The sequence below is a fragment of the Acromyrmex echinatior genome, chromosome 2 (assembly GCF_024713525.1).
Source record: "Acromyrmex echinatior isolate Ae372 chromosome 2, ASM2471352v2, whole genome shotgun sequence".
NCBI lineage: Eukaryota > Metazoa > Arthropoda > Insecta > Hymenoptera > Formicidae > Acromyrmex > Acromyrmex echinatior.
Window position 1 is genome coordinate 16,516,786 of NC_141853.1, and position 25,798 is coordinate 16,542,583.

The 25,798-nt window shown below is 36.9% G+C and overlaps 1 long non-coding RNA gene across 2 annotated transcripts; it reads left to right on the forward strand.

Annotated features, from left to right (window-relative positions):
- On the forward strand, positions 1–25,402 carry LOC147910550 (uncharacterized). 2 transcript variants are annotated; one of them, XR_015544224.1, is made up of 2 exons: positions 1–72; positions 25,078–25,402. It is a non-coding gene; the product is annotated as an uncharacterized LOC147910550 (long non-coding RNA). The 2 variants fall into 2 exon arrangements; XR_015544223.1 differs by lacking the exon at positions 1–72 and adding an exon at positions 24,814–24,915.
- The last annotated feature ends 396 nt before the right edge of the window (positions 25,403–25,798 follow it).

The following is a 25,798-nucleotide window of genomic DNA, read 5'->3' on the forward strand; positions in this document are numbered from 1 at the left end:
TCGATTGGCGTCGCGGAGGCAACACCTCGGATGGAGCAACGATGTTCCCGACCGTCCGTCACGTCTCTTCAGGTGAGAATTTACGTTCTATACTTTTGGTTCGTGACATGCGTTGCGTTTTGCGGTTATTGCCGTAAGGAGATCGTTTGCGATGACGAAATATTCGCGTGTTGAGATAACACCGACGAATTCTGTTACATGGACTGGCGTTAAATTCTCGTTCGCGTTTAACAAATTTTACTTAAAAATATTATTTAGAATAATATCTAAAATAGTTTTATAATAAGAAAATAGAATTACGATAAACTATGCAAATTTATAAAATTACGATATATAAACACGTTATCGTGAATCTTAATGTAATAATGGAATTAAATTAGTTGTCATATTTTTTTAATTTGTCCTCCAGTGCAGTAACGATTAAACAGGATGTTCTCAAAAATACATAAAATAGCAGTAACATCTTTAATTAGATTATATTTGACTCTTTTTCCTTATTTATGTTATGTTATATTTGTTTTATAAATAACATTTTTTTATTAGCAAGTGACATTAGCGTAGAACGATCCATTAGATAAATTCTTCGAGCGAAAAAATATGTTTATTCTCTTTCATAGGAAAAAATCAATTTGATTTGTCGTATTTTTACAAATGCTTACATATTGACACACCAAGAAGTGCTTTCAGCAATAGCTTTCAGCAATGGCGAGTATGTGTGCGATATGTGTCACGAAAGATGGAGGTAATGCAAAAGTAATATCACGCTCGGAAAGCATCGCGCGCATATAATAGCCGCCTTAAAAATATACGTCTATCGACGCGAAATGGCGCGGTAAAATCTCTCATTGAGTCACCGGTCGTTAAGCAATACTCAAATTCTTGCACTGCAATAAACCGTTTTATTTGGAGGGATGCAATACAAATAAAATTATCGTGAGTTTTGCCTCGTAAAAAGGATGCAACTGCAATGATATAAAACATTCTGAAATTTCCGTTTGACATTAATACAATTACGATGTCGTTAATAAAATACACTTTTAAATAAGAACTTCAAAATATTTCTCGCATTTGCATTCCGATATATAAATTGATTTAATTAGGTACATTGAATGATTTAGCGAATGATTGTATATATACACGTTGAAAAGATACCTTATATTTATTTCTTTTAGAAATATTTCCTATAGCTAATTTATTTCTAGTTTGCATATTACGTGATATATCATAAAGCCCAATGTTTTGTTCATTTTATAGATTTTTTAAAATACACTTTTAGACATATCATATTAAAAAATTCATCTGATATCAATGTAAGAATTGTAAAACATTTACATCAATCATTTCTTAATTTTATTTCAATTTTCTCTAAAATCTTTTAAATGTTAATTTGTATAATATATTTTTGTGTATTTATCAAAAATTTAAAGAAAATGTCTCAGACTTTCAACAATCAATCATTTTATTTGAGGCACGTTAACAGTTCAGTTACTTGACATGAAAGTGCAGCAAGGAGCCATTTTGTAAAGATCACCCTTCATCTAAATTTCGACGGCCATTTCTGCACCCCCGCGAGCGCCATCCATCAGGTCACATTCCGTCCAATTGCCTCGAACTGGCGTGGTTTGCCAACTTCTCCCCCAGACTTCCCGCTGGCAAGCAGTTGACCGCTGGTCAGTTCTCGCTTGACCGTGAATAATTTGATTCTCAACGATTACGAGAAACCCTTAGAAATAAGTCGTGCGAGCGCGAAATTCGATCGGACGTTAAATAAGCTATTCAACAAACATTTCACCACCCACAGCGTAGGCCTGATTTATCGTAATTTTTTTTATATCTGCAATATTAATAATTACTTAAAAATTAAGAAAGTACAATCGATGGTACACTTAATATATAGTGGAATATAATTAATAATACTTTAAAGAAGATTGTTTGATTGATCTAAGATTTCATTACAGTAATCAATACATACGAATATATTAATATTCCTCGGCTATGATATTCATTTTCCTTACATAAACATCGTCGCTTCTTCCATGTCACGCTTATCTTTTCCATTATTCATTATTAACGTCGGCGAATTAGCTACGGTGACGCACCTAATATTCAAATTACGCGACAGACTGTCATAGAAAATTCTGACGTCGCAGCAACTGTTGTTCGACAAGATACAGTTTACTCGGTTACGAATCACGTGGCTCGCATAACCAAAAACTCAAAAGAGTTCCCCCAAGTAGACTTGCCGAATGCTCGGGGCGAATATTAATTTTCGCGGGCTCGAGACGGGACGGTAGGTGCTAATAAACGATTAAACATCGACCCGCCGATAAATCACTCGCGGAATATGGTGTCGGGCGTGTGCCGTGAAAAGGAGTGACCGAGCATTATCGTTGGCTTGAGTCCAGGTCAATCTGGACGAAGGGAGAGAGACAAGGACGAGTAGGAAGAGAGAGGATCTGGTTGGCGGTTGAATTTCCGGTTTCGCGTCCCTTGGCCACTCTGGCGGGGGTCAGTCGGGCCCCCTGACCCAGGTCGAGGGTCAGCCCAAACAACCTTTCCTCGGGGTCAGCCCACTGTGCATTACGATTCTGATTTACGGCCTATGTTTCCACGCTCGATCTACGCAGACCGCCGAGAATCGAATGTGATCAGAAAGTGACCCAATGATTGACGTGACATGATCCAACAGTGTTCAATTAATTTCGATTGTATTTCGCTCGATCATGGCATGACAATGAATATTCTTTAATACATAGAATGCATATAATAATTTATTATATGTCTGCATATAATAATTTTTATTCTTCATAAAACAAAAGACAATAAGTATGTTAGAAGAGATACATAAATTAAAATCTGAAGAATGGACCATTATATTTTTATTATATTAGAAATGTAGACAATAAGAAACATAAATTTACTCAGAATAAATTATAAAGTTTAATAAAGGATCTTGATATTTCATAAAGAGCAAAGATACCGTAATTAATTATTATATATTAATATCATCAAACGCTAATTAAGTTAATACATGATGGCATTGGCAAAAACCAGGCAATTAGTGGCGAACATACACCGATGAAGTCTTACGAAGAAGCGATATGTATAAGAGACGTTCTGAAAGAGATTACCAGAATATATATTCGTCGTCGACTTCAGAAGAAGCCCTGATGCGAATACTCTGCGAGCTAAGGGGCGGGAAGACGAGCGAGAATTCGCGAGCGGTTTAGAGCAATGAAGATTTCTAAGAAGTGATGCCAAACACAAATTGGCGCAAATTGGCGGCGATTTTCGCGCAGGACGCACGACGTAAGCACTGTATAAGACGCTAAGCCACCGGCAAGCAATTGCAAAGTCTGGCTACATCGAGCCGTACAGAGTATAGATGTGAAGACCGAAAGAGGACGGAGAGAGAAGTAGAATAGACAGAAGGTAGAGCCTTAGAAGGCAGCTTCGGTGAAACGGGACAGACAGGAGGAAGGGAAGGGTAAAGGACAAGAAGAGACAAGATAGAAGAAAGAGAGAGAGAGAGAGAGAGAGAGAGAGAGAGAGAGAGAGAGAGAGAAGCAAGGAAGAGATCGTTAGGCGTCTTACGTCTTGCATCCTGCCAGGACGACGGAGGCTTTATCGTGCACCGTTGCACGTACAGCGTGCCCCTTCTGCTTCTCCGGTACATGTACGCGCGAGAACAGTAGGGTGGTTTTGGCAGAGCCATCCTCTCGCGTCTCGACCCCGAAAACCACCCCCTCGCGAGTAGCGAGGGTCACAAGCCGGCGTTGCACCGGTTCAAGGCATTCTCCGCCCCGACAACATGGCGCTGATCCACGTCTCATGTACTTCATCGAGAAATGTTTAATACTTATACATGTCCTAAACAACGTCTTACAAAAATATCAATTGGAATCGAAATCTACGAAAGTATAGGAAATTTTTTTATACAGAAACATTTTATAGGTAAACTTATTGCTTGTACATTTAAGATGAAGACTACATTGTGGCAATAATAATACTTGAAAGATACGAAATATTTATAAGTAATTAAGCAGAAAATAATTTTCATTGACAATATTGATGATAAGAGAACACGTACAATTATTCTCTACTATGTCGGGATTACCTCAGAATTATTATCGGTTGTGGCTTTTTCCGAGAATCGCGTAAGGAGCGGAAATTAGAGAAACTTCCGAGGGATCGAGTGGCTCGAGCACTTCCCTAGGTATTTCCTCGGCGAGCAAGTTCGAAACTGCTTCGTTGGGTATTCCTTATTGACTGGCAGGCAGTGGGAACAGGACATCTTGTGGCACGCTAGGGGAGGTATTGCTTAGGCAACTTCAAATTAATTTCAAACACAGAGAGAAACAATATCTAATACCTATGCAAATCACACGTCGCGTTCTATGATAATTATTTTTCAATATGAATCTCAAATACCAGGAAAAGATCCGTTCCATCATTGCAAATGCCGTGATATTAAAATCAATAATTTGAAATTTACCTGTCGCATCAAAGATGCGAGGAGCACGTTTATAATTCTAATTTTATCAATTTCCATGAAACCAAAATAAATTTATAAACTTAAAATTAATCATTAGAATCTTTCAAAGGACGAGTAGAATTATTGTTCTGATTTCTTAGTAATGAATATTTCACCAGTGCATCTGCTATGAAGAGTTGAAATTTTCTTAATGAAAATTCTGCATCGTGCAAAGGATTAACGTGCATGCGGAGATATTAATTGCACACATAGCGAGTACCGTTTGGCGAAATACGAGAGCGTGATGTTAATGGAATTCGACCCGGACGAGGTGGTTTCGAGATTCTATCTACCAGAACAGAGAGAAAGGCAAGGAAATGCGAACCGCCGTGCAAAGCAAGAGAGAAAGAGAGAGAGAGAGAGAGAGAGAGAAAGAGAGAGAGAGAGAGAGAGAGAGAAAGAGAGAGAGAGAGAGAGAGAGAGAGAGCTTATGTAATTACAACGTGAAGACTCGGTGAGGCTGCTGCAGTTTCGTACTTTGGTAAGGACGCTCCCGTGCCAGCAAATGCAGGCACTCGTGCAGCCCTGAGGACATGAAACATCCTTTCTGGAGGTGCCTCCGGGTCTCGTTGAGCACGAGGTCTCCTCTATTCCACGAAATTCTCTTGCACACTTAATCGTGTCGCATCTTGTTCGCCGATACTCGTCAGATGCGCACGCAAAATTTAGTGTACCAACCTAAAAGTTCGCGTTAGTTCTTGGAGAATTTAACTAGCCCGAAGTCTTCTTATACTGATGCGTCTCTCTAGTGATGTATCTCTCGAAGAAGCATTTAATAAGGTCATACAGTAGTTTCTTCTCTGATACCTGCATATAATAAGACGTAAAATTTTATTTATATTTCACTGTTGCTCGATAAGAAGCAAAGAACTATCGTGACCAAACATGATGAGATTTAACACAATAGTCTGCAATAGTCACAATGTAATTGGGAAATTAGATGTTTCCAAAAAGTCTGAAACATTTTTTGTATTTACAAAAAAATTAATTCTAATAACAGCAGAAAAAGATGGGATTATACTTTATTCAAAATGCTTCCTTTAGCAAGAATCTTATTAGATTATATTAAATATATGATTATCGAGAGAAATTTGTGTGCCATAATTATTACATCACGATTCCACAATAAAAATCTACATCCTGAAAATGAGATTGCGATCTAGCTATCTATAAACTACTACTAGAAATAATTTATTTGCATAAAATATACCTCCAAAAGTCATTTCAATTCAATTAACTCTTAAATCGATGTTGCCTCGATACCAAAATTTAATATCAAGAGGTTCTATCGTACGAGATAAATCTCACGATAAATGCAATGATTTAAAATTTGTGATTATCAAACTGTAATGATATTTTCAGTTTTCTCGCTCGTCACAATTTCTATTATCGTTCCCACTATTATTTCTTCTCATACCTACCAGTCGACAATACTGGTGTCCGGGATTTTGCATGGTGATGGTATGTCGCGAGAACATCGAGGAAACTCGACGCGTAATGCGTTATTCACGCGCAGCACCCTCGTCATTTATTAACAATTTGTGACGCTCGCGCAACGCGTGCGAGCCTGATAACGGATTCCATGCGCGTTTCGTAGGCATCATCGTGCGAAACATCGTGCATTATCACGCGATCGATCGGTCGAACATCCTGATGTTCGATGATGACGACTTCAAAGACGCATGAATCGACGATTTCCGCTCGAGGGACGACGAATCTTCTCTTCCCCGTTTCCTCCATTTCGCCACCACCCTCCGCAACTGGGAATCCATGTGCATGGGAGATCCCGTAGGATCAGAGTCTCTGGCCGTCTTAACCGGCAACACGATGGATCCCCTCTTTGGCAAGCCCAGAAGGTTACCATGACGACCAACACGTGACGTAACCACCCACTGCCATGCCCGCTGAAACAAATGAAGGCACGTCCTTCTACCACCCTCGCAACCCCTGGCCACTGTCGCCGCCACCGCCTGGTCTTTCTCCTCTTACACCTTCTGCCGTCATATCTCCTCTTTCTCTCTTTTCTCTCTCTCTCTCTCTCTCTCTCTCTCTCTCTCTCTCTCTCTCTCTCTCTCTCTCTCTCTCTCTCTCTCTTTCTCTCTGTTCTTGGGCTTCCACCTTCCAAGATCACCACAAGAGAATGTGGTCCTCGGTGTAGGACGACATGTGATGGAGAAGAAAGTGCAGAGAGAAATATGGAGAACAAATGCTGTTAGGCAAAATTGAAATGATCGCGACCTGAGGAATATCCAATCTGATCCGCGAATATCGGAAAGAGAGAGATTATGTATTATCCTGATTGATACATTTTCTTAAAACTACGTAATGGGTGTATTCAAGATTTTCATCAAGAATGTTAAAGTAGTCTGAAAGTATACTTTCCATTGCAAATCGACAATTTATCAATGCTGGAGATACTATACCATAAAAGATACGTTACTCAAGAAAAACGTAATAGCTGATGTGAGCTTATGTGAAGAAAATTATATTTATCATTTTTAATGACAGCTGAATATTACGATTCTAAATTGCTACTATTTTTAATTTTATTTCGTTTTATTATAGATCGTACAGATATGAGCCACGTGTAAAAGTAATAAATATGTCTTTTTTTAAGGTATATTTGCATATTTTTTTCAAATATTCAATAATATGCGTATTTGACGAGTAAAAAGTTTGCGTGTCGAAAAATGGAAGATATAAAATCGCGTGCCTCTATCATTTCTTTCGCATCTATGAGACACATCGTTCCATTCTCCTTTGATTTTATGCTGTCCTTTCTGATTTCGCCCGGGTATACCTTCGCCATTTTCCCGACGCGACGCGACGCGTTGCGACGCAACGCTGGAGAGGATCCGATTCCGTACTCCCAACACGCTCTGATTTTTACGAAGTCTTTTTACCGATTTTATCATTCCCTCTGTCTTTATCCTCCTTGCCTTGTTCCCACTTACCAGTCTCTTTCTGCAATCCGTCGGATCCAGAACCTTATCCTTCGGTGGGAATACGTAACGAGAGGACGCGCGAAAAGACAAACTTCGAATCAGGGTGCCTGAAGGGACGGAAGTCTTTGGGCCGACGAAGAGTAAAAGGGCGGAAAAATATTCCTGAATCTTCTGCCGAATCTATCAGCATCCATCCGTTCCAAATGATTTTCTCTCTGTCCATCTTTTATCATCGACAAGGATGGTTTCTTGAAAGAAATTCGTACAAATTCTTATAACATGATTGGTACGAAAAGAGTTGAAAAATACGTGTGCCTCTGTTTTTTAAACAATGAATTCTAAAGAAGAAGTAAAAAATAATGTTGTATTTTAATTACGTTTTCGTATAAAATTTTGTGTACCGTTAATGTATAAAAAATAATAAAATTTAATTTTATTAAATTAATAATTTAATAATAATTTTTCAAAAATATTTAGAAAGCACGTAGATAAAATGATATATTTTTATATAAATTATGACTCAGTAATAGAACTTGTGGTTACATGATACAACATTTCTTTTTTTTTTTGTTTATTCTGAAGCATGACGTATAACAATTGTCTAATCCCAACAAACGAATAATACTATAATCTACCGTAACTATTTAATGAGAGACTATTCATATAAATTTTGTCTTAGTATTAATTAATATAAGAGCATTTTGTTTTAAGCAGTCATTATTAATTATAGTAAAATGGAAATGTATTGTACATATAAAATACAACGTTCTAATATAGTTTTAAACAAAATATATATTATGTATTCTATTGGCATGCACTCGGCATTTTCTTGCAAAAAATTCTGGCAGGCTTCAGTCTACAGAAGCGTACAAACAGGGATAACTTAAGGCTGAGGAAAAAAGGGCAGAATTTCCGTATTAGCAGCCGCCTTTGATGAAATTCGCCCTTCGATTTCTTCCAGCCCATCGCTCCCGCCGCCTTGCATGCACGCCCGTATGCGTACGCGGCCTCTATATTCTTCTTTCTTCTTGAAGCAATATAACGCGTCGGAGGAACGTCTTGGCGCCGCGTGTACGTGACACGCTCGAATACGCACGATTTCCTTTCCTTCGGGGGTCAATTTCCCCCGCGAGCTACGTCAAGAGTCGCGCAAGCCTACAGTCCTGGAATTCCACTCGAGTCTGACATAAAAAGCAGCGAGAGAACTAATTCTTGACAATAAAAAACGATTCGTGACTTCGTGACTGCTTGTCGTGTGACGGGATAAAATTCGTTTGGAGAAGACTTCCTTTTACTGTAGCCAACTCTCTTCGTCGATTTTAAGAAAAAGAATAATTTTGAGTATTTTTATTGTAAATTTGAATGGGAAATATATTTTTAACAATAATTATTATGATAATGTTTTAATATTAATAATGAAATGTAGAATCTTTTCAATAATATTGGTATTAGATTTAATTTGTAATTAAATTAATATTTATGTGATGTAATAAGAGAACGTTTGTTTGAATATTTCATAACTACCATAGAGAATAATTATAATAAATATATAATTATAATAAATATATAAACTTAAATAATGTATCAGAAAATTTTCAAAATATTTTTATTTCCAAATAGTTAAATTCACCACTTGATTCTTTTCATATAAATGTTGCGCATATAATATTCCAGTTTGAAACAATATTATACCTTATAAAATGAATATTACCACCTTTTTCTTCTTCATCTTTTCCTTTGAATCTTTCCTGTTTGTTAATAATTTTCAATAAAATGTACTTATATTAATATTGCATTAATCATAAATTTAAAAAATTAGTCTACAATCGAATTTGAAGACATTCTGAAATGTATTAGATCTACTGTAAATAATAGACTATTGAAGTCATCAATATTGACTTTGAAACTCATCAATAAATAATATAAATATATCAATTAATCAAAAAATAATTAGTTCTAAAGCCAAAATATAAACGATCGATGGAAACTCGCGAGAATGGAACTTAAGGGAAATAAAGGGTGCCGACCTGCGTTTGTCCTGGGTGTCACGAGTCGAACCATTATCCCTTCAGATTGGTTATTTTCGGTAAATACCATTTTGAAAAGCCAATAATGCTGTTCCCCATTCATTGTACTTCATTCCTCTGGTGACGGATTTCTCCTTCTCGCTCCCGCTCGTACACGATTTTCGCGATCGCTACGTTCACTCATCCTTTTCTCTACGGGGTGTCCCGACAACACAAACCGACAAAAGTAATCCCGAAAACGACACAGGTGATGCAGTTTCCAGTGGGAAAAAAGTGGGTCCGGAACTTGCTGCGGAAAATCCGTCGCGAGGGGAACTCCCAATTCAGATAACGGGTTAACCCTGTCTCTTTCGAAGGGTAGAAAGAAGAAAGACAGAAGGCATGAGAGAAAGAGAGAGAGAGAGAGAGTGAAGAGGAGAAAATATCCGAATATATACCTGCATTTTATCGCGCGTATCGGAAAATCTGAAGAGGAAGATAGACAGAAGGGTAGACAGAATGTGCGAAGGCCAATTTTCGAGTGGTGCCGCTGAGGGTCCTACATGTACATGAGTTAAAAAAAAGGTGTCTCTTACCTGTCGAGCGAATCAGGAAGTCACGATCTGCGAATACCTGCGATGTCTTATGTGAACTATCGTTTTCAAGACTGAAAGTATTAAATGAAACGAAGTAGAAAGAGATTTCGCGTATCCAAACAAATATGTGATTTACAAAAATATGAGAGAAGAGTATGAGAGCTAAATTAAGCAATTGCAGATAGAAGTGCATTACATTAAATAATTGTAGATGGAAACGCATTTCTATATGTTGCTAAGTCTTTTAATTATAAATTAAAAAATGCAAGACGTGATGTATCAATTAGAGTTTGGAAATTAATTTTATCACTTTTTCGAAGATCGGCGTATTCGATCGTTCATTTAAATGCTTAAACTTCATTTATCGAGGCTTCAACGTCAAGTTACAAGTCGACGTATCGCGGAAAGTTCCATAATAATGGCGGCGTAATAAACTTCGGCGTATAATGATGACAGCGAGTATGCATGAACTTGGTGCATACTCTTGCGTGTACTTAGTGGATTAACATACGCTATCATATGCTTTTTCATCACGAATATGAAAATTATATATATTTTAGTGAAATAATAAAGACGCAGTTTGCAATAATTTATAAAAAGTTACACTATACTCACGATAAAAATCATAATTCTTCGTTTGTTACTGAATATGCAATAATTATTCCCTTTCTTTATTATTTAGCAGTTATTATCTATTTGTTAAAAATTATATTTTTAAGAACTAAACAAGTCCCTCTATAACTATTTGAAAAATTCTATTATTGCTTAAATTGTCTTTCTGATAGTTTATTGCATAAAATTAAATAATATGAATAATATGAATAAAAATATTTTATTACTTTCATGTGAAACATCAAGTTTCCAAGTTTCCAAAAATTATTAAAAAGTTCTCTGAGAGAGAGAGAGAGAGAGAGAGAGAGAGAGAGAGAGAGAGAGAGAGAGAGAGAGAGAGAGAGAGAAGTAAAAATGGAGAAGGGAGAAGCTGCGTAAAATCCGAACGACGTTACACTTATAATACATTGAGAGAAAAATGTTTGATATTTATAACTATAATTATATAGGTATGATTATTGATAAGTGACTATAATTTTACAGTTGATTGTCCCAAAATATAACTGTAAAATTATTACTCACTTGAATAATTTTTATGATAATTTCAACTCTATTTTATTATTATAATAATTATAATTATAGTCATTTTAGGTTGCCAACTACATACATTTGTTGCTAGAACTATATACATAGTTACTGTTATTATTATCATAGCAATAATAATCATAATTATAGTAATACACAATTATGGTTACAAATACCAAACATTTTTCTCTCAGTGTATTATAAAGAGCGAGCGAAAGGAAGAAAATGAATGAAGAGACAGGGAAGTAGCGAATATGAGAGAGTGGTAGGCAGAGTAGGAAAGGGAGTGCAAGTGAAGGTGCAAGCGTTGAAAGAACGAAAAAGAGGAGCCAAGGTGAACCTCCCTCGAGGCGTCGGCCTTGAACTACATTTTTAATTGCGACTTCCTCGTGCAGCTCTCTTCGTTTCCATCAGCATGCCAGCGAGCTCCTCCGGACGATAAGAACAAAAGGAAAACAGTTTTCTGTCGACGCCGCCGCAGACGCCTACCTCGTCACCCCCTCGAATCTCCTACATAGTCACCCCCTCTGCCACGGCGTCCGCCTACCGAGCTCCCTCTCCCACGTTAAGTCTCTCCGCTTATTCCTTCCCTCACACGGGGGCCAACTTTTGCCCCCTACCTTGTCGAGCTGCCCCCTTTCCGCCTCCTCTCATCCTCCTCATGCTACTGCGGCCTGTCTGCATGGCCCACCCCTTTTCTCTGTGCAACAAGTAGCGCGTTCATTTAAGACGTGTCGGCGTTCTTTTGTTCGTTTTAAAAAGCCAAAGCACCAGCAAAGTTCCGCTTTAAGGAGGCAAGACCGTTATCCCCACCGCGAGCAAAGTTCAGGGATGGTTCGCGAGCGGAAAATGCGGTAAGGTCTGTTCCGTTAGCTTCATGCCAACAGATACAGCTTACAGCTTTATGTTCTCTGTCTTTTTTTATCCTTCTTACCAGCTCGTTATCCTTCGATCGTTTTCAACGATTGTGTAATTTATTGTTCGACGTAAGTAGTTACGAAAGTAGTTACATAAAAATTAGTGTTACAACATAAATTATTGAAGAGATATTTAACTGATCGTAATATTCGTATTAGAAAAAGGTGACTGTGAGAAAGATAAGGGGATTAAAAGTGGGGCAGGTTGTATTTTTAGGGAGGGTATCTTGGCATATGGCTGCTGCCGGTATCTACCTAGTTAGCGTTAGCTTATGCATCCTGGTGTTCTGGTATACTTGGCGTGGAACGCCATACGATCGGAGACGGTCGTCCCAGCATCCCATTGAGATCCATTCAATGGACCATCGCGCTTCGTTAACCAGTCTGTCGCATTTTTTACCTATCACCTATATAACCTTCCCGCGGAAGGTACAACCCTTTTTCTCGCAATTTGAATACATTGTACCCTGGGCCAATATACATATGTATATCCGACCGATACTCTTCCCCCTCCCTGCTCTCCCTCTTTCTCATGTCGAAATGTTCCTTCCTAGTTTCTCTTTTTATCTATTTTCTCTCTCTTTCTTTCTCTCCCCGCGACTCACACTCGCACACATATCGCAGTTTCTACCTGGCTAACCCTACGGGGGGTTTTGTTGTAGCTTGACCGAGTTTTTCCTCCTTTCTTCCATTCTTTTTTTTTCCCATCCCACTCTACCGCGTGCCACCCCTCACAATGCGTCTGATTTTGATTTATATGACGCGACCGACAGCTCAAATCACCGAATCACCGATGAGAGAAAGCGAGAGGTGGAAGGAGGTATCGCGGGATGCGTGGAAATTATAAATTCATGCTTCCCGTGTGTGTATAATATATATGTACGCATATGGGAATCTGAAGACCGCGCGGCACTCGTCTCCATGTTTCAGGGACCCCCTGCGCAATCCCATCCCTTTCCCTGTTTCCGTCGCCTTTTATGTCACCCTTTTTGGTCCGGCGAATATGAAAACGATTTTGATGACGCGCATCGCACGGAAACGCCCGAGGCATTGTTCGTAAAGCGTCCTCCGTCGATTGAAGCCACATAAATATTTCGACGGATGGATGAGCGGTTGGAAAAGTTCCAAGCATTGCAACTGCAACTGTTTGATTGAAAAAAAAAAAAAATTCAAGTAGATTCTACTTTACGCCCAATTAATATTGTTTTTCTACGTCTTTTATCTGCAATTGTATTGATTGCTATTTTACGCTATGTGTTTTTTAATTTTCATTTTTACCCTTACCTGTATCGCATCTAATTTTCCATTAATGAGAAAATCGCTGCACGTTTCTTCATCTACGACGTGAATTACGTCGACGACGCGTGCTCCTCCATCACATTTCATTCTACGCCTGCGAACATCCGCACTTCCACCGCAGACGTCACTTGAGAACCAGAGAGTACTCCCCTGATCCGCGAGTTATCGGGACACACGACACGCGGAATCGCGATTCGGAATTAACCACGTACATAATTCCACGTGTCGCGTCGATCCGATCTAACCCGGCCTGATTTGGCCCCGTAAGCATCTCGGGAAGCATAACTCCATCCCCTGATGTCTCCCCTTGATGTCGTCGGATCCCTGCCTCCGCCTAAAGACGCGGCTGTGCCATCAATAACTGATATTCGTCTTCCGCTTAAAGAGCTTGAGGTCCCAAAACCCTCGTGACACACATAAGCATATACGTTTACGTATGCATACGCATACACACGCATACACACGCGCCTCTTACTTCTACGAGCAGACAGATATTACCAGCGTCGCTAATGGGAGCGGAAAGTTCTCCGAGCTACGAATCCGCCCGATAAAGGGTTAGCGGGAACGAAAGAGACTGTCGATCTCTCTGTTGAGAAGAAACAGTGAAAAAGACGGCGCGGTGAGACCGTAGTAGAAATTCGAGACACACCCTTTCGGAGACTTTTCACGCAACCCTTTGCCTCGCAACCCTTTCGCGGAGGATGCGCGTGGAAACCATATACGATCTCCGGGTTCCCTTGTGTGTCTCCCTCGTTGGCCCGAAAATTTTCTACGTGATGCCACATCCGGTGGATGTTTCTTGAGAATTGTTCTTCTATGGATTACACTTCAAAGGGTCACGAGACGAATGGATTACGAGACACATCGAAAAATATTCCCATGTAAATAAAAATTAGTTTAAATGGGAATAATTCTCTGATTTCTCTTTACGAAAAGCCTGAAGCAATAGTCAAACGCGTGAAAGAAGAATACGATACTTGGTTTATGTTTATTTCCTTTGTAATGCAAATTAACAATTCTATTGACTCGAAATCACATTAGTTTTTTATAATTTCAAAACTGTATGTAATTTTTTTTATTTTATATATATGTTGAATACATTAATTTTTAATATACATGTTAGAAAATATTTAAAAAATATTTCAAGTATCAAATTATTTGATTGTTATTTGTAAAACAATATATAATTATAGATCGTAATATTTCGAAATTTAAAGTGATCGCATTTAAGATCTTCGCATGGACCAGATAGGTATATATTTAATCATATACTTTTATTTGCAACAATTTGCAAATACCAACAAGTTTACACGAACATTCAAATTCAGAAGTCGCTGGGAATAATGAATGCTAGGTTTCGTTGCGAAGAATAAGCAGCTAGAATAACATCTCTCGTCATTGCACAGAATCCATGGCACAAAGTAGTTAGGAAAATATCTTACTTAAGAGAAAGTTCGTCGACCGACAAGGGAGGAAAAGGGTGGATGCGGGATGCAGGGAACGGGGGGAGGATCGTTGCAAGCGACCCTGGCCCAGAAACAAAAGCGAGAAGAAGCTTGTGAATAATTCAACTACGCGGGAAATGAGGAAAGAGTTCGTTGAGAAGTTTCCGCGAAGAATTTTACACGCTCCGCTCCTCTTTGATCGCCGTGACCTTGAAAGTCAAGGAGAAAGTTACGATTAATCCTTTACGTTTCGTTTGAGCCAATTAATCCCAGGAAAAACAAACCGTTGATTTATACAAAATATCTTTGAGTTATCTTTGAATCTCAAAATGTTTCATAAAATTTCTTAAGAAATGTTGATACTTCTCTAGAGCACAGTTTCTATTGGATGTGTTTCTCCACAATATTTTGACATTCAAAAATTACTTCTGACCAAAAGTCTTATCAGTAGTAATCTAAATACTCATCAGGAAAATTATAACCAGTAAAATCATCAATATAGGTAAAAAATCAAAAGGGTTGTGACATCATAAAATTCGAGCTCGAGGAAAAGTTTTCAGGGTGCCAACTGAAAGAAAGATGTATGAGGGGCTCTAAAAGACGGGCAGGTGGAACGAGTGCAGATTCTATGGGGGAGGCTACCGTACGGTAAAAGCATAAAACAAAAGAGCTACGAGGACAAATTACGAATTCAAACGGCCGGCTTTTGTCTCTCGGTGTTTATTTCTTTGTTTTTGGGCGAGCTGCATTGTTTTAGGCTAGACGGCACGAGAGAAGAGAGCGGGAACGCCTGGGCACCAGGGGTTTTGTGAGACCTCCGGCGGCTTTGTTTTGTGCCTTACCGGCTCTTTGTCGCACATTTATGACTTTCTTTCTCGCTCACTGACCCTCGCTCTTCTCTCCTTTTTGTTCGCGTATGAGTCGCACCAATCGGTAGAAATTGCGGCACGATTGGACTCCAGGAGATCAAACAACAATTTGCCTTCACTAATCATCAACCGTTCTTTACAGGCCATAAATTCCGCGCTTTCACGTCAAACAATAATATATTGTTCGCGGAATATTAATGGAACAATAATAATATTTATCATACTGTAGTTTTAATTTTAAAATCGACCGATTTTTAATATTATTTTTTAGAAAAGTTAAAAACCGTTTACTGGACTATCAAATACGTATTAGCAGATTTAACTACACTTGCTATAATTGTTAAATGTACTTCTTTTAATACGTTTAATAATAGTTTAGTTCAGACTGTTTAATCCGATTTCTGTTTCGATGCTATTCATCCATCACTGAACGTTTGACTTAACAATACGGAAGCAGATTGTTCTTCTACTTCCTTCCTGTAATATTCATGTAAAATTTTGCAGAACTAATGACTCAACTAGATCTTGCGAAAGAGAGTTACTGCGGCTCACAGGATGCAGACGGGTTAATCTTAATACCGACGAATCGACTAGGTCGGACGGCTATTTCGAGCCGATTAATTAACGAGACTATTTGTCAGGCCGCCGACTCGAAGAATATAAATCTTTCAAGAGCGACGGGGGCGGGAAGGAGGAGGAAGGGAGCGATAAAACGGCTTTTGGGAACGAAAGCCGTGAGAAGAAGCCAAGGGAGATTGAGGGCAGATGGAAGGCGAGTGGAGACGGAGCTTGCAATTTAAACGTGCAAACGCGCGCCTTCGCGGTAAACTGACAACGAACGTGACGTCGTTCAAAGATTCACGAGGCTTGCTCTCCGGCAGCCTCGGAACCTCGCTTTTCTTGCGCGGTTGCCACTGGGATGAACGATAACGAATAACTCAACGACGTAAAATTTCTGGCGACGGAGAGATGCCGAAAAGTCGCTTCGAAACGGAGCCGAGGACGAAGACCTCGCGTCGAAGATGAAGAACGTTAATCTGAATCGATTCTATCAAAAACGCTAAATGAATATAAGCGAGTTGAGTTTTGCAAATAAGGAAAATTAATTCCATATGAAGTGAAGTAACTACATGGCATTGTTTGAGATTAAATGGAACAGCATTATTAAATGATGTTAAAATAACATTTATGTTTATTAAAACATGATTGAGAGAAGAAAACCGAATACACACTATTTAATTCTAACTCAGTTTCCGTGCTTATGTAACGTTATATTTAATTTTATATTTTGATGTAAAACTTTATAGATCTGTTTCTTTATTGACACATAAAAATGTTTTATAGTAATTATATCTTATATTGAGTATTTCCATGAGCTATTCGTCTGTTTAAAATAAGGCAGATACGACTGATTCATCCAACAGTTCAAATAATCATTGTTTTTAATTTCTATTTCGGTGCAAAAATTGTCGCGATGCACAAATTTGTTATCGCTTTCCGATATTTTCGTTTGATAATGTGACGTTAATGTGACAATGGCGATGCGGTTTAAAGGATTCATTAAATATTAACAGTCGCTATATCTTATGTGCGTACAGATGCCTCTAATTGGACCGAATTCGCAAATTGCATTATACATAGCCGAAGCGAGCCGATTTATATCAAGTTTCCGGGCTTCAAAATCCTTGTTTTGTCTGATCCAATTTCCAGATGTTTTAATTAATACAGACGAAAATAGAATAATACCGGTGCAAATATAATAATACCGGTGCACGATAATGTAATAACTATCCGGTGACCAATTCAAGATAATCGCGTTTGAGAACGATTGAATAATGAACAATTGCATTAATTATTTGGTATAGATTCTTTAGACCTCGAGGAAAAAGTTATATGATATATAGCCGAATGACTTTTAGCTCAAATATTTCTTTTCGGGATTTAAAAATTTTCTAAGAAATAGTAAAAAAAAGGCCACACTTTTTTAATGCCAACAATAATTAAAGCGTTATTTTAATAATCATTGTATACAGTAGATGAAAATTACAATAATAAATAATTGCTTAGTATATTTTTAAAAGATATAAAAATAATTGATTAAATTTTTAGTTGATTTTATATTTTTAAAAAACATAAAAAATATAAAAAAATATAAAAATATAAAAACGATGATATAACACTAAATCGGTGACATTATTACGGGAATATTTCAATGAAGATTATATAATATATTATACATACATATATGTAATTTATCGCTGTATGCCGTGAATGAGTACGAAAAAGTTCAAACGTCACAAACGGAATTACATTACACGCTGGTCAGGCTCGATCTTTTTCGGAGGTTGACGGCGAGAACGAAGGAGCAGAACGCAGACGAGCATAAGAGAGGGTGAGGTGTAGAAGGGGGGAACACGATGGTGACGGCGTACGGAGGGGTGGTGTGCGACGGTCGGCGAGGACCACGAGATCAATATGTATGTTGGGGGATATGGACCACGTGGGTCGGGGGTGGCCAGCAGCCCCCGGCTGCTGATTGGCCAGCGGCCACCCTAACGCCACGCCCACTCCCACACACGCTGTCTTAAGCTCCCCTCGTGCCACACAGCCACCCTGTACATCCACCGTGGCACCACCGCAGCCGGCGGGACAGGAGGGTGCGGGAGTGTGGGCCGCACAACGCCGGGCAAAGAGACTCTACCTACTACCCCCTAACACTGTTACCGAATTCGGTGGAATAGTCGAGAATTGAAAACTGCCTTAGCCCACGCCGCGCGCCGCGGTCTCGCTAAGTTTCGCCGGTGTACTGCGAAACTACCGTCTCTCGTGCTGTTCTCTATAATCCGATTAAATACGTTACGCCCGGTTACGACCTCCTCGCGGAGGAAATTGCCGGAGCGCGGCGGAGCTCAGCGCGGACCCGGAAGGGCGGAACTGGGTTTACCGGACGGCACACACATTCCGAGTGTAATCGTCCAGAAGCGATTTTGCTTCGAAGAAGCCACGCGATAAATTTACCATACGCGTTTCCTCCAAACTCAAGTTATATCGTCAATAAAACAACCATAGTAGGATTTAATCTGAAATAACTTTGACTGAACCTTTGACCTTATCCTTCGCAAAACATGAGTTACATATTCATGACGATATCAAGCGAGACTTTTTTAATTATGCGTTGAGACAATTCTTGACATGATTAGAATGTTAAAGCATGAATGTTAAAAGCATGAAAATGTGTTGTTAAAGTTATGTTATCGAGACGCCACCGAAATCTCAATTTTATCTTATTTTAATTCTAACATTTTACGAATGTTTAATTTTTTTCTAGATATGTGGCATAAAGCAAATGATAAAATTTTGTTGCTTTTTTCTTACTTTTAAGAAACAATAACGCTGCTTGTTTATTTGATTTTAATTGAATCTAATATTAATTATGAGTCTAATTGTAATTGATATAGTACGTATCTATTTATCTATTGCACATTAAAGAGCTATCTTCATTTTAAAGTAACCAGACAATTTGATAATTCCTTGAGAAATTTTTTTATTATAATGGGTATTAGAAAATTATAGAAGTGACATATCGTAATAAATATATGTCGTAATAAATGGATCGCTTTTCATAGAAATCCGCGAAAACAAGAATTGAATAGCGAAGTATTCAGTTAATCGACAAGACAGGCAGCTCCGAATGAGAAATTAATCAGCGCCGTTTTCATTCGTCGCCGACATTGTCGCCGACGACGCAACTGCAATTGCCAGCTTGTTATTGGAAAGTTAGAGATGCCGAGCGATGCAATGGATTTAATTAGCCATATAGATCCGAATGCGGATGTGGAGCGATGAGGACGAGTAACGACGTTATCCGACCCTCGTGACGATCGTCGATAAACGAGAACATCACCTCCGTCTAATCCTCATTTGCTTGCCCGTCTGATGCTAGAACGAAAGGAAGAAACCGGAAATTGTACGCTAGATAGGCAGGAAAATAATATGGTCGTTCGTTCGATAAATGTCAATATATAACATCGAACAAAAAAAATCAATATAAAAGACCGGCATTTGATTATAGTAATAATTTGTCGAAAGAGGAGGTATTTTTTAAGAAATTAAAAAGAAGGTTTCAATTTCAACAAAATTTCATGCGTATAAAATTAATTTATGAATTTAATATTGTTAACAAACTTAAGAGATATTGTATATTAAAAAACTGAGAATAATCTAAGCCACTAAAGTAACAAAGTTTAATAGCATTATTTCTATTACTGATGAAATGTTAAATATGCAATCAATATTGCGATGATGATACTAATATTAACGTTCTCTAATTGTTTTTTTGGCCACGTTAAAATGACAATTGTTCAGAATGTGTCACAATATCCATCATAAATATCAAATTATTAAGTATGCTCATTTAAATTTCACTCTTTATGGTGTAAATCTATATTATTTTCAATATCTTTTTGAACAAATTATATTTTCCAGGATTTGTCTATTTTTTTCGCATTCCGAACGGAACAATTATAAAGCGTCGTTTACGCAAATCCGCGAAGCGATCTATGTTTCTCCCACTTCAGATCCAGCGCCGCCAATACTTCTTCGCCTCGGCGGCATTCGACATCTAATTGCACCGAGCGCATTCCACATTTAAGCAGCAAATCAAAGAATACGATCATGATGGGATCGTCGATCGGGGTTTAATGCAGGCACTGCGCGCAACGCCGCATTCCTCGTTATGAATGCAATATCGCCAACGACATCGTCTCCTCGAGCAAAGGCATTCTTCGTTTAACGACAATTAGCTCGCGTATGTCTCCCGTAGGATTAACCGAGTACCTCATACCGTGCTCATACACTGTATACGCTGCATCATCGGTAGCTAATATCTTCGGGAACGCATTCGTTTTGGAAAATGGTCGTCGCAATTGCGGTCGCCTGATAGGTCGCTAATTAGTCGATGAGGTGCCACTTAAACGCATGGAATTAATTATGCCCCGTGTGCAACGCGCTTGAATATTGAATAAATCGTTCACCCTTTGTCGAGAGACCTTCAATATTGCACTCAATAAGTCTCATTCGCTTACTAATAAATTCACTGCTTGTGACGCATTGGATGTCAAGACTAAGAAATTATGACTTACAAGAATTAAATTTTAATCATTAATTTCTTGAGATTTCACGAATCTGTTAGGTATATGCTTTTACTGAAGTCTGAAGGTTTAGCTAGATACAGAGTTATTAAAATTCTATAATTATTTTGATGGTCCAACAAAATTATTTTCAGATTTGTATCTAGTTAAAAAAAAAAAAAATGTTAGACACTTCAGCAAAATCGTTCTTTCCATGTATGTTTGTGCGATCTTGTGTTTTTAATATGTCATAAAGCATGACATGTGATAAGACTTTATGACTTCGCAACAAATACACACCGAACGCGATAAGACACGGTTTACTTCACTCAACGGGCACAGGGTAATTTAAATTTTCGCCGCGGGCAAGACGGGTTTAAGACAAACGAAACGGGGCCGTCGTCTTATCAAAGCGAAAGCGGCTGGCTGATACTGACGAGGCAATTTGTGCGCGTAGCGTAGCGGCTCGTGCAAACATATATGATCGCGCGGTGCACAGTCGTCTGCCTGCACGCTCCCAAGATTCGTTAAGGAGTAGATGGAAACAGACCCCCATAGGTACACTTCGGCTTAAGCTGCATAATGGAAAACGACACTCCGGCGACTCCCGTAAGTCTTGAGGATTTGCGCACGGATGACGTAAAAGCGACGTAGAAGAGCGACAGCTGGAATTAATTATTACGTACAAATCGTTGCAAGCAAATATTGAATTTTTAATGCAGACTAATAATTTTGGTTGGCATATACATCAGTGTTAGGTATTAATAATCATAGAAAAATTTATTTTATTTGTCGGGTAATTCCACTTGTATTCATTTAAAATCATTTTTTGCATTTAAAATTTACTACATGTGATGAGTATATTTTGTATCAATATATCGTAATCAAGATACTGTGTAAGAGTTATCATAATGAGTATTCAATTTTGCTTTAAATTTTAAGAATAGGAACTACCTGTTCGTAAAAAAGGGTTGTTTTCTGCGGCGGGTAGCATGAAACTTTATAATAACGCAGTTTTCCTGCGGAAGGAGAGTTTAACGGGCAACGACTGACTTTACAGGGTAGACTAGATTGTAAAAGTTAAAATACTACTAGCCTATACTTGTTTGTTTCTTATATCGAAATAGCAGAAAAAATTTTCGCAATTGTTTGAGTGGCTAAATCTCTCATTCATAATTGCAAGAAAAAATAAAAAATTAATAATAATATATATATATTAATGATAATGAATGAATTTGTCAAAAATTATTAAATGGTATAAACAGAACAATATTTTTTAAGTAATAAGAAGACATAACAAAATATATATTTTTATCACAAATGAGTGAAGGAGGTTTTATTCAATCAAAGCAAGTCTTAATAATATTTCTATGTGAATTTTACAATTTTTAGTTTAAGCAAACTACACGCTGATTATTTGTCAGTAAAATATAATTCTAACATGAAGTTTGAGTACATAATATTTCAAATTAAATTGACAAGCAATTTAATAATTCTTCGATACTGATAAGTAAAACATTGCAAAGAATTTATTACGAAAAATATTATTATAAAAATATTAAACATATAGTCAAAATTCAAACCTGGATCTTTCTCATTTCGTAACGCGAACATCTTACTGTCAAGACATGGTGACATTTGTCGTAATTTGTCGCAATAATCAGTATGTATTGAAAAAACGTTTTTTTAGACGAATAAGACTGTAGAAAATGAAGTTAAAAAGCCGAATTGATTAAGGATAATTGAGAAGAATCTCAACTCAATCTAACACAAAAATATTATTATACATCTAGATCCTCTTTGACTAAATATAATTTTTTTTTACTAGTTCATTTATATTGAATATTTCTCTGTAAATTTTTATTTACTATTATTTATTTATATATTTTTATTTTAATTAACTTTAAATTTGTAATATTGAAATGTTAAATTCACGAACATTGGTTTAATTCCATTAGCAGCTTTAAAAATCTTATTTCTATTATAATATTTTTAGATATTTTTTATTTCTAAAGAGAGACACATTATTATTTCCTAAATATAATCTTCAATTAAGTAATCTGCAATTAAATAATTAACATGTAATAATGTGTCATATATATTATAGAATTTAACATTGAACTGATGAATGTTTTTTAAATTTTACAAGAATATTTAACCAGCATTTATAGACAATCTGATATTAGCATGTTTATATATGTATATTCCATTATTCATTGCTACAAATATAGAATAGAATAAAATTTATTATACTTCAGTATACACAGCCAAAAAAGGGACTTGATTCACGTATACAGCCTTAAGGTGATTCTTTGGTAAAGTGCCGAAAATTTGAGGTGCCTCATTCTAGGGCCCAAAATTACAAATATCTGCATAATTTGGATAAAATATTAAAACTATATCTTAATAAAAGTATGAGAAATATAAATTTGTATATCTTAATAAAAGTATGAGAAATAGTATGGAACATAGTATGGAACATACGATAGTAAATCAAGAGTTGCATCGAACAAAACCAACATGAAATTATGTTTACTTTCGAAATTAAACTTATATGCAAGTTTATGCACCTAATTAAATACCTTTCCAGAATGGCCATTGACCTATTACTTTTTGGTGACCATTAAAATCGTAATTTTTTATACTATTATAATTTCGTTTTTTTAAAAAGTCTATGTAAGATTTGTGTGCAATTAATCAAAGAAGCATTTGCAAGCCTTATCTGTTACTAAGTTATACGTGATAAGTTATATTTTCAACATTTTTTTCTCTCTTATTTCATCGTTAACCTATCGTAGAATTTTGCACACATCAATTTCGCTATTTCAACTTCATTATATAAAAAAATTAGACATTTCTATGATAATTCGATTTATTATAGAACCATCTTAACCTATTTACTCATTCATACTTCACTTCATTGCTATAAATATTATATATTGAAATGTATTCAGTATAAACTCATGTTTGTTTGTCACATATTGCGTCTCACATTTGATAAGTTGTTGTAAGTTGTTATAATTTATAATAGTCTATAGCACAACTTTCTTCTTTTGTCATTCGAAGACGGAGCCGAATCCTAATGTTCATGTGTCGACTCGCCTCCATTACCACTTCCTGTATCTCCACTACTTGTACTTTGGGAGATCCGTAGAGGGTGGTGGCAGCGGTAGTGATGTTGGTGATAGTGGTAGTTATTGGACAACAACTTTTGTCACAATCACAGCAACAGTCAGGAAAAGAAATCTTAATAATGGACAATGTTCCAAAAGAGCCTGAAGAAATGTCTTGCAGACATAGAATTCTGTGAAAATAGAACACATGTGCAACATGTAATGCAAATTGAAGTATAATATTAAATATTTAAAAATAGATACACACATATATATATATATATATATATTATTAGATTTTGTGCTATAAAAGAAATTAAAAATCTATTTTTTGCATTAATACTTATAGCCTGTTTGAGCATGACACAACCCACGACAACGAGTAGCAATGCCGCACGCATGTTTATGCTTACCTACGACTTGACTTTTGGTACAAAATTATGCTACAGTATTTTTATACCGAGTTTCTGAATGTTAACCTATTTATCACCATTGATATTGGATAATACGCTTTTATATTACCACTTATTTTGTTATACTTTGTTATAATATAGGCCCGTTACATACAGAATGTGTTACATCAACGTGTTACGAGTGGCAAGATACGACGCGATAGCCAATTCTTTGATCTGGAAAAGTCTAATTAGTTCCTGCGTCGTTTCTTGCCACGCGTAACACATTGACGCATCCTATGTGCGACAGATAATTGAAACAAAGCATAACTGCGAGACAAGTGGTAATACAAAAGCGTATTATCCGATATCAATGGTGAAAAGTAGGTTAACATTTCGAAACTCGGTATAAAAACGCTGTAGCATCATCATTCTGTATCAAAACATCAGAAGTCGAAGACTAAATAAGCAAACCTAACATGCGTGTGATATTACTATTCGTTATCATGACTTTTGTCATGTTCGAAGTGGCCGTAAGTATTAATGTAGAAAGTAGATTTTTAATTTTTTTTATAAAAAAATCATAATTTATTTTAAATTTAATTTAATTACGTATTATATATATTACATTTTTTAATATTTAATATTATATTTGAATTTGCATTATATATTGTGTATATATTTTATTTTCACAGAATGCTACACCAGGATTTCTCGAAGCTCTTTTGGAACATTGTCCATTATTAAGCTGGCTTTTCCCTGAAGAAGACTGTTGCTGTGATCATAACAAAAGTTGCTGTCCAACTACGACCACTACCACCACCACCACCACTACCACTACCACCACTGCCAACTCCACTAGTTAAAACTCTTCAGTGAGAGAAATATACATATTCTTATCATAAAATAGGAAATACTATCAAGTCATTTTGTAAAATCCATTATTACGTTTATTTACTAATGTTACATTTTTTTGAATTATATGTTCAATAAATGTGAATTTTACGCTCTTATTAATAATATCGGATTATGATATGCAAGAGAATGGAGAAACAACGAAAAAATGATCATCGGCGATTCATATAACTTACATTCGTACAAGCAATATTATTGTTGTGCGCACAAATTATAATGTTTCTTTATGACATAACGGATTAAAATGTCAGAATTCTATAACGTTAATTACGGGATATTTAGATGTAACTAAAAGGTACAATTTCCCGATAATTCGGCTACTGCATACAAATTGCTGACGTTTTTTTTCTCCCCACAAAACAAGTCGAAGAAAAATTCTCGATTATCCATTATCATTCAGTGACAATCAGTCTACCGGCTGCTGCCGTTGATTATGAAAGCTGTGTAAAACTTGCCGAACAAACAAACATTTTATGCAATAAAATCTCTCAAGCACGAAGC